Genomic DNA, 15,371 nt, shown 5'->3' with positions numbered 1-15,371 from the left:
TGCGTTCTATTTATTTCTTAACAAAAATTTAAATGACGCTATCACATTACTTCCTTTTTTCTATTTTCCTGTACATCTACAGAAGCAACGTATCCCATATTTTTTCTCATGAAAGTCGCTTTAGCATTCTCAGTTCTTCTCTATCATCATGGGACAACAAAAGTTATAAAACATGTAGTGAAGGGAGATGGACTAATGAGGGAATCTTCAGTTATCAAATAGTTTTGGTACTGGGCCAAAAGAAAGACACGCAAGATTTTGAAAGAAAATATCCTTAGGTTCCGTTTTCTCACAGCCTCATTTTGTTCTTTAGAAGAAATTTTATTTGCTGTCCAAACGATCGAATACTCTTATGTGTTTTAGTCATAACTGCTGCTGAAACAATAATTTTTTTTTAAGTCATGCAGAAATCTTGGAAGGTGGATAAGCGTAATTCAAGATTAAACAATTTTAACGAAATTTTACTTTCATACATTTCCAAGTGTTTTTTAATTCATTTTGTGTATGAGAGAAATTATGTTATATAATCTTGTGGAGATTTGTTTTAACTTAACTACCAGTTTAATTACACACTTCTTCTGACTTCTTGTCGTCAATAAGGCATGAGGATAATTCATCATACAGTCTTTTAGAGTTGGTTAGTTTATGTTACCTAAGAATACGAGATTCTGTAACCTGATAAGAAATTATACTGTTAACATAACTACAGGCGAGAAGTGTTAAGAATTTGCACACTTTTGGTATATTTTTTCAACTAAGAATAAAATATATCTTATTATTAGTAATCTATTCAAATTTTATATTGCATTCATGATGAGCTGAAATAGAGTTTAATAATAATTTTCGATTCGGTTTTAATAGATAAATGTTTTTCTTTGCATACCTCTTGTCTAAGCATTTTCCATTATTTTAAATTTGCCTTAAGTGGCAGCGTTTGGGCAGCAAACTCTCCGTAACCATCTATGAAGTCTTTCATCTGCGAAACATTATGAAAATTAATATTTTTGAGGGGAGTAAATCTATGCATAATCATTGTAACAAAATTTACCATAGTGCTTAAATAAATAAAACAAAATGCGGAAAGGATTTAGAATTATGAAAAAGTTAGGGCCTTCCCTTGATTATAACATTTTCTCGAAAATTTTAAAGGATAAGAAGCATCATATGTATGTACTATGAAATGCAAAGTTGATAATGAAAACTTTAGAATTTATGTCCGTTAAGATTTTGGTTCATTTACAAGGCTGGAGATCTATTCTAAATTTTTACTATCAGAAAGGAAGCAGCATAAATATGATTTAAGTTTTCGAAAAATAAGAAGCTGCAATAAACGATACACAAGACAAAAACATAACATGTAATGTAATATTCTTTGTATATATTTTTAACTTATTGTCATTAGATACTCATTGAAGAACAATAGAAGAATAAAAGTATTTACCGCTTTGAAGTTTTTACTATCTCTCTTTCTATTCCTTTGTAAATTCGAGCAGACTGAAGATGCCACTCTTTAAACAAAGAATCTGTCTCATGAAATACCAAAACAGCTCTTAATACTTAAAAGCAGGTGAAGGCAATTGAGGAATAATTTAAAAATTATAAAATTAGAAAATTTAAGTGTAAGCTTGAAAGGAAAAAACTTACTACATCTGTGCTTATTGCATCTTAAGTCGTTTTATTTATTTTTGAATGTTTTATGGCATTGTTGCCTATAAAGCTGAAGAAAGTCTTACCTTTCTGACTCTTACTTGTATACAGGGTGATCATAAAGTTCCTAAATTGGGATTTAAAATAATACCTCATGTCTTGCAAGCAAAAGTTTTGCAAATGAAAACATTATCTGCCATTGCAACAAGCGTTTGACCATTCTGTCTGTTTGGAAGTAGTAGACTATAAAATGATTAAAATTAGAAACATATATGAAACCAGTTTTTCGTTTTTGACCCTTTATAAAATTGCTTTTATGCATAAAGGATATGACTCTTGAGTAGGTTTTGAATCGTCATAAAATGGTTTGCCCATAGCGACGTGCAGGACGTTTTAAATTAACAGTCCAGAAACTTTCACTTACCTAATTCGAAATTCTGCTACTAGGGAAGCAATTTTAAGTTTCTTCTGGATAAGAAAATGAGCTGTAAAATGAGGCTTAAACTGATAAATGAACTTAACTAGTATATTTACGCAGTCTTCTACAATTTTTACGGTTAAGAAGGGCGAGCTTAGATTTGTTGACGGTCAATTATTCGTTTCAGTTTAGCATAGTTAGTGTTAGCACAGTCAGCACAGTTAATAGCACAATTAGTCTATTGTGTCTGATGTAGCATTTACGAGTACAAAAACACGAGAAAATAATTATCCCTTCTTTAGAAGTACTTCAGATGAATGTAAACTAGATTTAATTTTTTTAAATTTATTGAAAGAAAATGTAATTTAGCAAGCTACTGGATCTTCGGATCTATAATTAAATAAAAAATAAGTATAATAAAATTATTCCCGTCAAAAATAATCTTTCTGATTAGATACAAGCGAAGAATTCGAATTCAACAATTCCTAAATCTTAAAAATTAACTTTCATTGGCCCACATGGGAAAAGAATAATAATGTAATAGTTATATATAAAGATGACAACAACAGCAAGAATAATACCACGTAAGGTAATAATAATTGAGCGGTAAAACTGTTGTACTCTTTTTTTTTAAATCCAGACGAAACCGAAAAAAGACAGCTCAACAGGACTTTACTATTAGTGATTTCTGTGGCCCTACTGTATTGTTATACGTATTATAAAGCGTAATAGACGGTCAAGAATGAGAAAACAGGACATTTAAAGCGCACTATATGGACTCAGTTCTTCCTCATGTGTAAATTAGTGACGAGGAGGCACAAAGCTATACAAAATGTTTAAATAGAAGAAATTAAAAAAAACTATTCATTATGCTTTTCTGACTGGAATAGGCATATTAGGACAAGAAGATAAACTCACGTTAATTGGAATAGGATAGTGGCGATGGTGTTGAAAAAAAGGACGGAGTTCTAATGAACTAAGATTTGATTCTGTTTTTCAAGTATGGAAGGGTTACAAGTGATGTCTGTTGAAATTGATAACTAAAGATTTTTAGTTCAAACTCCTGTGTTTTTTTAATCCCGATGCTGAAAGAAAAGGAAAATATGAAAATTACGAGATAGAAAATATGGAATGCATAAGTTTGCCTTCCAAATTATGCCTTTGAAAATAGAGACAGATGATTGTAATATGATACTGGGAGTTGTAAGTCAATAAATTACTAATATACAGGGTGTTTATAAAGTCCCGGACCCATTTTGATATCTAATAACTCATAAAATAATAAAAATAGATTAAAATTATTAACATAAGTGGTTAGATAGACTCAAAAAGTTTCATGAACCTTGTCAATGAACTTCCACGTGTGTCCCCTTCGTCGCACGGATAATATCAAGTCGATATTCAATTTCACGCCAGGTACCGGCAAGCATGTCGGCATCCACAGAGACTATTGCGAGGCCATCAATGTTCGACACTCTCCTCCTGTAAACGTTGTCCTTTACAAATCCGCAAAGGAAAAAGGTCCAGATATCAGGTGATCTGGGTGGCCAATGAATTGGACTTCCTCGCCTAATCCATCTTCCTGTAAAATGGTCATTCAAAGAACTAAGAATGATAGTACCCCAATGATGTGGTGCACCATCTTTGTTGCAAAAAGACATTTGCCTGAAGCTCTTCTAGTTGTGAAAATACGAAGTTTTCCAACATGTCTAAGTATACGACTGATGAGACCGTCTTTTCTGTAAAAACGAAAGGCCCAATGACTCGGTCCAACCACACATTAACCTTTTAGGAATCTCTTTGTGCCTCACGGTATTCATGGGGGTTTTAAGATCCCCATATGCGCACATTATGACGATTAACAATGCCAGAAAGATGCCAAAAACAAAAGAGAGAAAAATGCAATCAATAAGCAGACGATATTTAGAAAAGTACAGATATTTAGACTGGAAAATAAAATTATCTGAAATTAACCACACGCGCAGACGATATTTACAAATGTAAAGATATTCAAACCTGAAAAGGAACATATATAAGTTATTCCATCAATAAATGCCATAAGTTTGTTTATATCTTTATTATTTTATGAGTTATTAAACATCAAAATGGGTCCGGGACTTTATAAACACCCTGTATATCCAAGACGTAATATATAGGTACACAGAGCAAAGAAATACATGAAGATGAGTAAATTGGTTGTTTATTTTCATTTCAAATATTATATATGCATTTAATTATTTTAATAATATGGGGAAACCCTTTCTAAGTTCGAAATGCCTCAGGTATATTATTTTTTACCACGATATTTTCGAAGAAGATGCTTTTAAACTGCGAAGTTTTTGCTTTTTTACCTCTCACGATGTTTTGTGCCACAACGTTTTCGCCTTACGTTGTTTTCTCCGGGGCGTTTTCTACCACGATGGCCCCCCAGCGGCCGAGCGGTAACGTCGCTGAACACTGGTAGTTCGGTCCGAGGTTCGAATCCCGCGAACGGGCTGGCTGCATGGGCGTTTTCGTGGTTTTCCCCATGTGTAACGTGTATACGAGGCAGTTTCCCTTAGAAAGTCCTCCACGAAGGCATCCCTTTCTTAAGGCAGATAGCCTTCGAGTGCTTTGCCATAATCTAATAAAAAAAAAAAAAAAACCAAACTACCACGATGTTTTCGTCTGTAACCATCTGGAAGAGTTCAAATTAGCGTTTTTTGATCTTCTTAATCAGTCGCTCTAATGATTGTCGAATTATCTGTTATACGCTGTCATTATAAGATACAGTGTGGCTATGTGCATTCTATCAGTGCACAACGGCATCACTTTAAAAGTTTCAGGGTGTATTTTAAGTACCTTGCTACTAGTAACTAAAATTTATGAGTTGCCACCTGTTCTACAGTTAGCACAATAGTGATACATCCATGATTCATTCAAAACGTATTTTAGATCCACATGAAATCTTCCTAGTGCACTTCGAAAAGGAAAATATTGCTCGCAATCCTAGACAGATTTAAATTTAACATGTAACTCAATTTACACATTTCCCAGTATACATATTTATGTAATGCACATTTAATTTCAGGCAAGATTTGGTCAATATATCTTTATACATTAAATTCTACTTTATTTTATTTTAGAAAAATATGAAGAAAAGAGTTGATTGGAATTTTGTTCTTGATTCTAGTTGCCTTTTGTGCTGAAAATTATAGCCAGTTTTAGTTCCTGCAAAAGATTTTTTGAACATAAACCACAACTTTATTTTATATGTAATAAGTTTTCATGTTGTGAAAAACATTGGAGAATCTGAAAATACTAAATTTTTTAGAAGTCATTTGTTGAATGGTTTTGTAAATATTGGCTCTTTCTTAAAGAATTTATTGAGCACATTTGAAAATCTTACCTGATGTATGAAACATCATTCACAGTGAAAGACTATTAGAATAAATCTAAATAAAATAAATATTTTTCCTTACCATGTCAAAGAATGTAGCATAAATAAAGTGCTGAAAACTAAAAAATAATTCCAATGGGCTTATATTTAATTATAGCTATGAAGAACTTCTGGCAATAATAAGTTAGATTTATTACTCGACTAATAATAATAATAAATTCGTTCCCTTTGAAATTTACCTGGTTCAATAACAATAGTGTTGAAAGAGGTTTCAAACATTTTAATTCGTAATAGTGTGCTAAATTTGAAAATTATGAATAAAGATACGAAATCTATTTTAAAATGTTTTATCTATATCACTTACTCATTGTCATTACGTTTAGTCGCTGTCCATTTCTTTAATCTTTCTCTTCATATGTTTGCACCAGGTGATGAATGTTCATCTGAAATAAGAATAATAAAAGAATAATTAAAAGATTAATATCACAAAATTTATGCATTGATTTAATGTATAGATATGTATGTGTTTTGAAATCAAATGAAGGAAAGAAAAAATAAAGACGGATGAAAATTTAATCAGGCGAAAATACTAACCTTAAAATTTTATATTATTAAGCTGACTTATTTTAAGCGTAAATATAATTAACTAATTTGAATACAATTGTACCATCTATAATAATCATTTTAGGATACATTATGATATCCTTCCAAATTACACAAAGAGACAGAGACAAATAAGAAATGTAATTTCCGATCTGAATTTAGTCTTAAATTTAGGTACCTTAAAAAAATCTCTCACCTTAGCTCTTAAATATCCAAATGATATAAATACTATAGAAATTTCATAAGAAATATCTAGTTTTAAAACAATTTAATTTCAACATTTCTGGGTGCTAAAAAATTTGCAATTCAGATATTTTTAAAGATAATTCACGAATACAGTCATATCTAAATTTTGGTTTGGATTAAACTTTTGCAGAGCACGCAGGGAAAGTTGTATAATGGAAGGAATGTCTTTGTGAAAGATCTTTTTAAGTGAAACTACTCGAATTTGGAAGTCGTCTTTAAAATATTTTTAAAATTGTTAGTTATTTTTGCTTGTGATGACAGAAGACTCAGAAAACTTAAGACACAATTTTTTCCCCACATGTTTAAGAAACATTTTCTAACGCAACTTTTCTCTTTATATGACGCGAATTAAGTAATTAAGTGGATTAAAAATTATTTACAATTTTGTTTCATTAACGGCCTAGAATATTTTTGTAACATCTTTTAATAACTGCGTATACATGTGTCTTGAAATATGTCCAAGAAATGAAAGCATTATTTTGAAAGGAAAACATTCCAGGTATAAAATACAAGATATATTCTAGTATTTCAATCAAGAAAGTACCTCATTCTGACTGGTTGGAGTGTTAAGCACAAGAAAAATTAAATTACAAATTAATATATACGGCATTTTATCCTCCTTCCAACAAGCCTTCATGGTGTAGTGGTAACACACTTGGCGCGTATTCGTGAGTTCCAGGTTCGTGTCCAGAGATTGCGCTGCACATTTGTCACGTCTCCAGTTTTAAAAAAATAATGATTCTACAAGCGGCATCCGAACTAAAAGGTGGTGGACAATAATTCTTCACCACAACAATTCGGCTATTGGGTCCCCTAATCCCCAGTTGCCTTTAAAAGGAGGAGTATATAAGGTATTTTCTCCCTCTTTTCACCATGCATTCGTGGTGTAATGGTAGCACACACGGCGTATGTTCGAGTCCCGGGGAAGGCATTACTCATTTTTCATGTCTCCTTCCTCAAAATAATCTAATGACAGTGGTCCCGAACAGAGATTATTCCCCCCTTTTAAAGGGGGCGACTGGGGATTAGAGGACTCACTCGGCAAATCCTGGGGGTGACGAATTATTGTTCACCACCTTTTAGTACGGGTGCTACTGTAAAGTCATTAGCTTTTTTTTTTTGGGAGCACCAGACGTGAAATATATGCAAATCTTCGCCGGGACTCGAACCCTGGACCTTTCAAATACGCGTTGTGTATGCTTCCAATTACACCACGAAGGCATGTGGAAAGGAGGTAGAAAATACCATAAAAATTAGGGTAGTAATTTTCACATTAATTACATTACAATTTATACAATTTCAGTCTCATTTTCTATTTATAAAAAAAAAGTATTTTTAGTTAAAAGCTATTGTTATTAACTGTATAATTTTTCTGCGACAAAGTACACCTGCAAAGCTACATTTGAAAATATTATAAAAATTTAAAAAATATGATTTAAAGTAGTTACCTTTGATGAATGTAAAAGTATACAGATATAGTTAACTTGACATTAAATACGGATGCGCATTTGCTTGTTTGGCTCGGGTGACTATGCACAGCTCTGTTAGTTAGGTTCCATATAATTTAATTCTACACAGATCTTGAACACTGTTCCCTATAGTTACTAATTATCATTAACACGAGCAAATAAAATGTATAGAAAATATGTGCCACTGGAATTGAAATGAAACTGTTCTCTCAAAGCAGATTTTTTTAGTACTAAGCAGTCTCCCTCATTAAATATGATTTAAGAGAAAATACGTCCTTAAAATGCTAATCTGTCTTTATAATGTGATTTTTAGGGACGAACTAGGGACAGATAAAGAGATCACTACACTTAGTTGACGCTATTCAAACCAGTAAGACAACAGGCTTCAAAATTAAATTTTAAATAAAAACAGTGAAAGGGTAAGGAGATTACGTGTCTCCGGAATAAAAATATCACGTCAGGTCTCATGAGGTTCGCCAACATGCATTTTATCTACGGATCTGACAGCGGAACAGCCTCTCATATAAGATACTAAGGAATAGCTCTTTACACGTCCGAGTAGCTGCTCCATTGTAGCCTCAGCCCGATAGATAAAATATGTAAGTCGATGAGCTTTGCGATCGCGTAGCGAGGCATACCCCTGGAAAGTCGCACAGGGAATGACAATTTATGTTAGCAAAACGCTTTTACCTACTGCTTAACAGCGCCGTGGAGCACCTCAAAGACCTATTTCCGTGCACGTATCTACTACAAAATCTGTTTATCTTGCTCCCCTCCGCATGGCTTCGATTTTTTGCTAAATATTTTTGAATCATCGTGTATAAAGTCTCCTGAAATAAGCATTTAAAGAGTTGGTGAAGATTAAAAAATTTAAAAATAGAAGCTTCGAGGGTAATTCGAGGAAGATACCGAAAGAGAAGCGCTTGTTTTGTAAAAAATTATATTTAATCATGTTGTAGAGACATTAGGAATTTTTTGGAAGCAGAAGTTTTTGGAATTTTTTTAAAAAATTAGCAAAGCCTTCACCGGGAATTGAACTACGGATCTCTGGAATATGCACCCAGCGTGCAGACCACCACACCACGAAGGCATGCCAAGAAGGCGGGAAAAATAATGTATGCGAAGTACCTAAAGTACACAAAGCCTTAAAACAAAATTATATATACATACACAATTCTTTACACTGATATCATTTTGGTCTGAGTTAAAAAACTGGTTTTTAATCCATTGTTGAATATTATATATAAAGTAATCTGATGTATGAAAAATACTTAACTTATGCATGAAAAGAAATATGCTGTTGAAATAAACCACTAGTTGTAAAGACAGAGCAAAGCATATGAAACGAAGAAGAGCAAATGAAGCGTTTCTGAAGCAGCTACATCCTTAGACGCATCTAATGAGTATCTCTTCTTTTTTTAAAGAGCTTTTATCTGCTTTAATCATGCTAACGGATAACCCAACACTTGTTACTGGCAATAATTGTCGCATATTGATTGTCGAGTTTTAATTTTCTTTACTTCAACCGTCAGAAAGGAAAAGGAAAATTAAGCGATTAAACGTTTCGATCCTTGCGATCACTTCAACAAAGTTAAGAGACTAAGATTAAAAATCTTTAGAATCATCAAAGATATAATTCACTTAGCAAAATCTAAAGAACTATTGCTTATAAAGTAACTCTAGCTCAAGCTATAGAGGAAAATCTTATAGACAGATTATTTTAAACTGGGAACATTCATCTACTAATTCATATACTATTCGCTTAGGTTTATCTTCTCTAAAGCGAATAAAACTGCTGAACATTGGTAGTTCTCTAAAGTGAACAACACTGCTGAACATTAGTAGTTTCCGATTTTAGGTTCCTGAACGTGTTAGGTGGATACGGTCTCGTGGTTTTCACTACCTATGGCGTGTCTGCGAATCATTTTGTATTAAAAATTTATCCATGATAAAATTCTTCCTAAAATTTCGAAAGTTTTTCTGAAATAAATTAGAATATAGTGACTTGATAATTATTTAAGGTTTAATAAAATTGAAATGTTCTAGATAAAAGTAAAAGAAAAACTTAACTGTTCCTTGCGAAATTTACGATTCCAAAATTACTGCAGCTCTTATTTTCTTACGCACTTGTTATCAAGCACACTTTAGCACAGTTCATTTCTTAAGAGGAGCATTGTTTTGCACAATAGTATATTCTTATATAATATAATTATTCCTAACGCGTCAATGTACGGTCCAAGTATTAGCAGGTGACGAAACACACGTGCGTTTTGAGTTGAAAATTGTGGTTAATAAAAACAACAGCAGCATTTGGATACTAAAAATGTTAACTAAGGGGTTTTAGTGGTTGCTTATTCAAAAACACCTTCAAGCGACAAGATGATTTGAAATTATGAACTTTCTCTTTCACTCTGAAAAACATTTACTCTATTTTTTTTTTACTTGTAAGAACTCTACTTATGCCCTGAGGCTGTTAAAATCTTCCGATTACTTTACATAAAATGTAGCTTTAATATAGGTCCAAAAGAGAAGAAAACTACGTAAATAAGCTTTAGATCACACAAGAAAGTAATTACAAAGTAAGAACTCCACAACATTTTCAAATCCAAAGATTTCTCTTATAATTTTTATATGCAAATAAAAAAATTCCGGGTTGCAAAACACAGAAATGCAGCGCTTTGTCGCAAGAGCCAAATAAAAAAATATTATTTTTTAATTGCCTGTAGGAAAATGAGCTTATAACAGCTATTCAGCAGGCAGGCTGGAGTGAAAAATATTTGTTTCAAATAAAACACTAATGGCACCACAGATTTTTTAAAATAGAAGCTGCAATCAATTGTATACTTCAATAAATATACAAAAAACTACACTTGTAATTATTCGCAATCCAAATCCATATTGATACTTAGATAATTAGATTGGTATTTAGGCAATAAGAAATATTTATCTAAAAAAGGTTGTAAGGTATTTTCTCCCTCCTCCTTTCTGTACGCCTTCGTTGTGTAATTGGAAGCATACATGGCACGTTTTCCAAAGATACAGGTTCGCGTCAGGCCAGGGCAGTGCACAATTTTTTACGTCTCCATCTTAACGGGAAATAGAAAAAAAAAAAAAAAAAAAAAAAAAAAAACTAATGATTCTATAAGTGACTCCGGTGGTGGACAATAAATAATTCGTCAACGCCAGCATTCGGCAACTAGGTCCCTTAACACCCAGTCGCTCTTTAAAAGGAGGAGTATATAAGGTATTTTCTCCCTCTTTTCACCATGCCTTCATGATGTAACAGTAGCACACTCGGCTTCTATTCGAAAGTTCCAGGTTCGCGTCCCGGCGAAGGCATTGCTCATTTTTCATGTCTCCTGCTTTAAAATACGCTAATGACTCTACAGTGGCACCCGAACAGAGACTACTCCCCAGTTTTCGAGGACGACTGAGGATTAGGGGACCCCATCACCTAAGATGGTGGACAATAATGTGACCAATTATTGTCCACCACCTTTTAGTCCGCCCTTTAAAAGCAGGAGTATATAAGGTATTTCCTCGCTCCTTCCAGCATGCGTCGTGGTGTAACGGTAGCACACTCAGCGTTCATTCGAGAGGTCCAAGTTCGAGTCCTGCCAAGGGCAGTGCACATTTTCATGTCCCGTTCTTCGAAAAAAAAAGGGGGGGGGAACCTAATAACTTTAGAAGGTTGATATTTATTTTTGCATTATTATGTTAGATAAATGCAGAAGATACAATTTGGTTAAAATTACTCAAATGTTAACGAAATGTCAAAAAAATTAAGTAATAAAATAACAGCTACATTTCCAGATATTAAAGAATTTTTAAAAACAAGCCTTTCGGACAGTATGCTATGTTTAAAGTTTAATCATTAATCGATTTAGTTCAGATCTTAATTTTTGTTCGTTCGATCTTATTGGAAACTACAGCCTTCTTGTTAAAGGTTAATTTGTTTTTAGAGAATAGCTAAGAAGACAATTAAAGGTTGACTGGTTCTCCTTTCAAATGTTAATAGTATAATTGCAAAACATTTTATCGCTGAAGATAAGGTTAAGTTCTTCTATATTCTACGAGAGTTGCTTTCAAGATTAAAGAAATTCTTTGAATGCAGTCACAAGCAACGAAAGAAATATATATGACATTTTAAAAATATTGCATCAGAAAATTAAGTAACACTTGTCTTATACTAGCTCTTAGAAGATTGTTTGCAAAGTTTACTTTCAAGAGGCTTGTTGTTGCCAAAACACTAAATAATATTATTGATGGACTTAAACTAAATAACAGATGAAATATTTTATGATTACAAGAATTTATTCTAATGTTGTTTCTAAGAATATGAATTATACATTGAAATTGCATTTTCGAAACCGAAAGATTTTGTTTGGTATTCAGTGCTTTTTTTTACAGCAGCCGTAACATATAGGCTTAAAATTACAAAAATAGTGAAGCAGTTCCGATATAAGAGTAAGTTAGTATTTTTCAATTAAGTTTTAAAGCTAGAAAATTATGCATATTGTAATATGGTACACATATTTGTTCGTGAATATGAATTTGACTTTGTGAATTAGTCTAAGAAATATGTTTACAGTTTCATTTTATGAAGGAATATACAGGAAGAGCTAAATAATGAATAAATGAAGTTTTCAGAAAATAAAAATGAAAAAAATTAAGGATTCTTTTATAAATTGGGATTACCCTATCACAATTTAACTTGTAAAATTTAATTGTAAAAGCAACAATTTTATTTGTAAAATTGTGATAGGATAATTTTATAAGGTATTTCTCCCGCTTTCCTAGCGTGCCTTTGTGGCGTAGTGGTACTGCACGCTGGGCCGGTATTTCAGAAGTCCGTGGTTCGATTCCCGGCGGAAGGCGGTTGCTAATTTTTTATCTTTCCTGCTTCCAAAAATTACCTAACGTCTCTACAGTGGCGCCCGAACTAAAAGAGTGTTGGACGAGGATTCTCCTCACCCAGGATTTGGCGACTAGGTCCCCCCTAAAACCCCAGTTACCCTTTAAAAAGGGGAGTATATAAGGTATTTCTCCCCCTTTCCTAGCGTGCCTTCGTGGTATAGTGGTTCTGCACGCTGGGCCTGTATTCCAAAGGTCCGTAGTTCGATTCTCGGCGAAGGCGATGACTGCTCATTTTTCATCTCTCCGGTTTTTTCAATTAACCTAATATCTCTACAATTTACTTGCAATTTTACTTATAAAATTGTGATAGGATAATCACAATTTTAATCGCATGATTCCTCTTCGAAAATACTGAAATTATTAACAGAAGTGTCTTCGGCTTACAAATTGCAATGATGCTAAAAATAACACTGATATTACAGATCTGAATAAAGAGTGCAATTAATTTAAATTTAAAATCATAAGTTTTCGACTGGGATTTTAAAAATGTAAATCTGCACATGTTATGATCCTATATCCAAAGTATATTAGATTGAGTTTGATTGTGGTACTCATAACTTAAAATGTAAACTAATCAGTATGAAGATGTGATGCCATAATACATGATAACGTTCAGGAAACTGGCTATCTGCAATGCTGTGCGGAAAGACAAATTATTGATTTTATGTCACCTGTTATGTTAGAAATAACTAAGTCGCATAAATGATAAATCGTCTGGTAGCGGAACGTAACATATCCTAGCGTGACATGATATACCTTAAAGGCCCAAAAGTTTTGAAAGACTCCATAAAACTCTACTCCAGAAACCACTCCTCACTTGGAATCAGCACAGAAAACAGCCTACAGAATAATCATATCTTAAGCTTAAAAATATGTAAATAATATAGAAATTATGTATGTAACATTATTAAATAATAATGGTCTCTTTTGTTTCATAAAAAACCACAGCCGCATGACATCTTTCAGGATTAAAAAAATCTGTTAAAATGTACATTTGAGATAAAATTTTTGAGGAAGAAGTCCGCTGCTCATATCAGGTTTGTGCGATTGCATAGGCTAAAATTACGTTATTCGGCCAACTATCAGTTATTTTATCGCTGTTTAAAAATGAAAAAGGTTCTCTTCTTCTATTAGTTTTAAGCTGTCATTGGAACCGGTAATTCAAGGGAGGGGGTGTTGTGAAGGATAATAATAAAAAAGTTTAAATCCACAGGATAGCGAAATAGGGAGATAAGAAAGAACTTGAAAGTCATCAATCGGAACCGGAACAAATAGGCCGCGGATGAAAAGAAGGTACCAGGATAAAGAAGCGAGGACTCGTAAAAGTGTCCCTCAAAAGTGTCTTAAAAAGAAGAGTCAAAAAAGCACCCCTCTGGATTTTCTTCCTTATAATGAAAGACCTCTTTGGATATGATTTATGACATCGAGTGGGAGAGGGTAGACTTGGAATGTTTCTTCAGCGCTTTTGTAAGGGTGCTATTCACCAATACATTTCGGATCCGGGATGCTTATTTTTCACAAATTTTCCTTCATCCGTTTTAGAATACTTGGTCCTGCATATTTGAAATGCCGTAAAAGAATATGACAATTTTTTAACATATCAGGAACTAAATCTTGAAGGTTGTATTTGTTCATTTTCTTCCCAGCTACCTAATTTTCTGGCATTACAAGCCATCCGTGCAGAACAGATACGAACAGACTTAAATGAGCTTTCTGAAATAGAATAAATCTGCGGAAATAAAAAATAGAATAAAATAATTTTGCGGTTTTGCAGCTGAAGATGATGGTTCGGTAAAACCATCGAAACTAGTCCTGTGAAAATTTTGTAGGTATAACGCTGATTTTTGTTGTTTGACTTCTGAATTAGTAAATCTATGTTAGATAAACAGTACAGTGAACGAAACTTACTGTAGTTATAGGTTATTTAAACTATACATTTTTTCCATAATATATTAAATAAAATAATAAAACATGAAAATCTTTGTACTTTCATTTTCTTTTTTATTTATTCTCTTGCATATGGTATTAACCAATTATTTTGTTTGTCAACCAAAGAGCACGAAATTAAAATTTAGCATTTTTAATCTCTAATGCTGAGCTACATGACTTATTTTTAATAAATTAAAGACACGAGTAAAATACATATGTTATAAGGTATTTCTCCTGCCTTCTTAGCGAGTCTTCGTGGTGTAGTGGTCTACACGCTAAGAGCGTAAATGAGAGGTACGCGGTTCAATTCCCGGAGAAGGCGTTGCTAAGTTTTCATCTTGCCTGCATCCAAAAAAGCCTAATGTCTCTACAGTGGCGCCCGAACTAAAAGGATGTTGGATGATGATTCTTCTCACCCAGAATTTGGCGATTGGGTTCCATAAAAACCCCAGTCGCCCTTTAAAAGGGGGAGTATATAAGGTATTTCTCCCGCTTTCTTAGCGAGCCTTCATGGTGTAGTGGTCTGCACGCTCAGCGCGTAATTGAAAGGTCCGCAGTGCAAAGGCGTTGCTAAATTTTCATCTTGTCTGCTTCCGAAAATACCTAATGTCTCTACAATGTGTATTGCCGCTTTCATTGTGCCTAATAGGAAAGAAGAGATTAGCAAAAGTACTAATTTGTGCGATCTTATCCTATATTCAGTTGTGTGTGTGGGGGGGGGTGGAGGATGACTATACAAAGGAGCTATATATTTTCAATGACT

At 33.3% G+C, this 15,371-nt stretch overlaps 1 protein-coding gene across 5 annotated transcripts in view; it reads right to left on the bottom strand.

Moving 5' to 3' along the window:
* The window catches only part of LOC118187558 (uncharacterized), a 338,262-nt gene that overhangs the window by 28,005 nt on the left and 294,886 nt on the right, over positions 1 to 15,371 (bottom strand). For 3 of the 5 annotated variants that reach the window (XM_085808464.1, XM_085808465.1, XM_085808462.1), the window contains one exon: positions 5,809 to 5,887. The gene's annotated coding sequence lies outside the window, so the exon portion shown is untranslated. Of the gene's footprint in view, positions 1 to 883; positions 977 to 5,808; positions 5,888 to 15,371 lie in introns of those variants that run through there. The other 2 variants (XM_085808463.1, XM_035357801.2) reach the window with 2 other exon arrangements.

The sequence above is a fragment of the Stegodyphus dumicola genome, chromosome X1 (assembly GCF_044657685.1).
Source record: "Stegodyphus dumicola isolate Sdum_Otavi_A_Nest chromosome X1, ASM4465768v1".
Taxonomy (NCBI): Eukaryota; Metazoa; Arthropoda; class Arachnida; order Araneae; family Eresidae; genus Stegodyphus; species Stegodyphus dumicola.
Note: the sequence above shows the minus strand (reverse complement) of the source record. Positions and strands in the feature narration are given on the sequence as shown.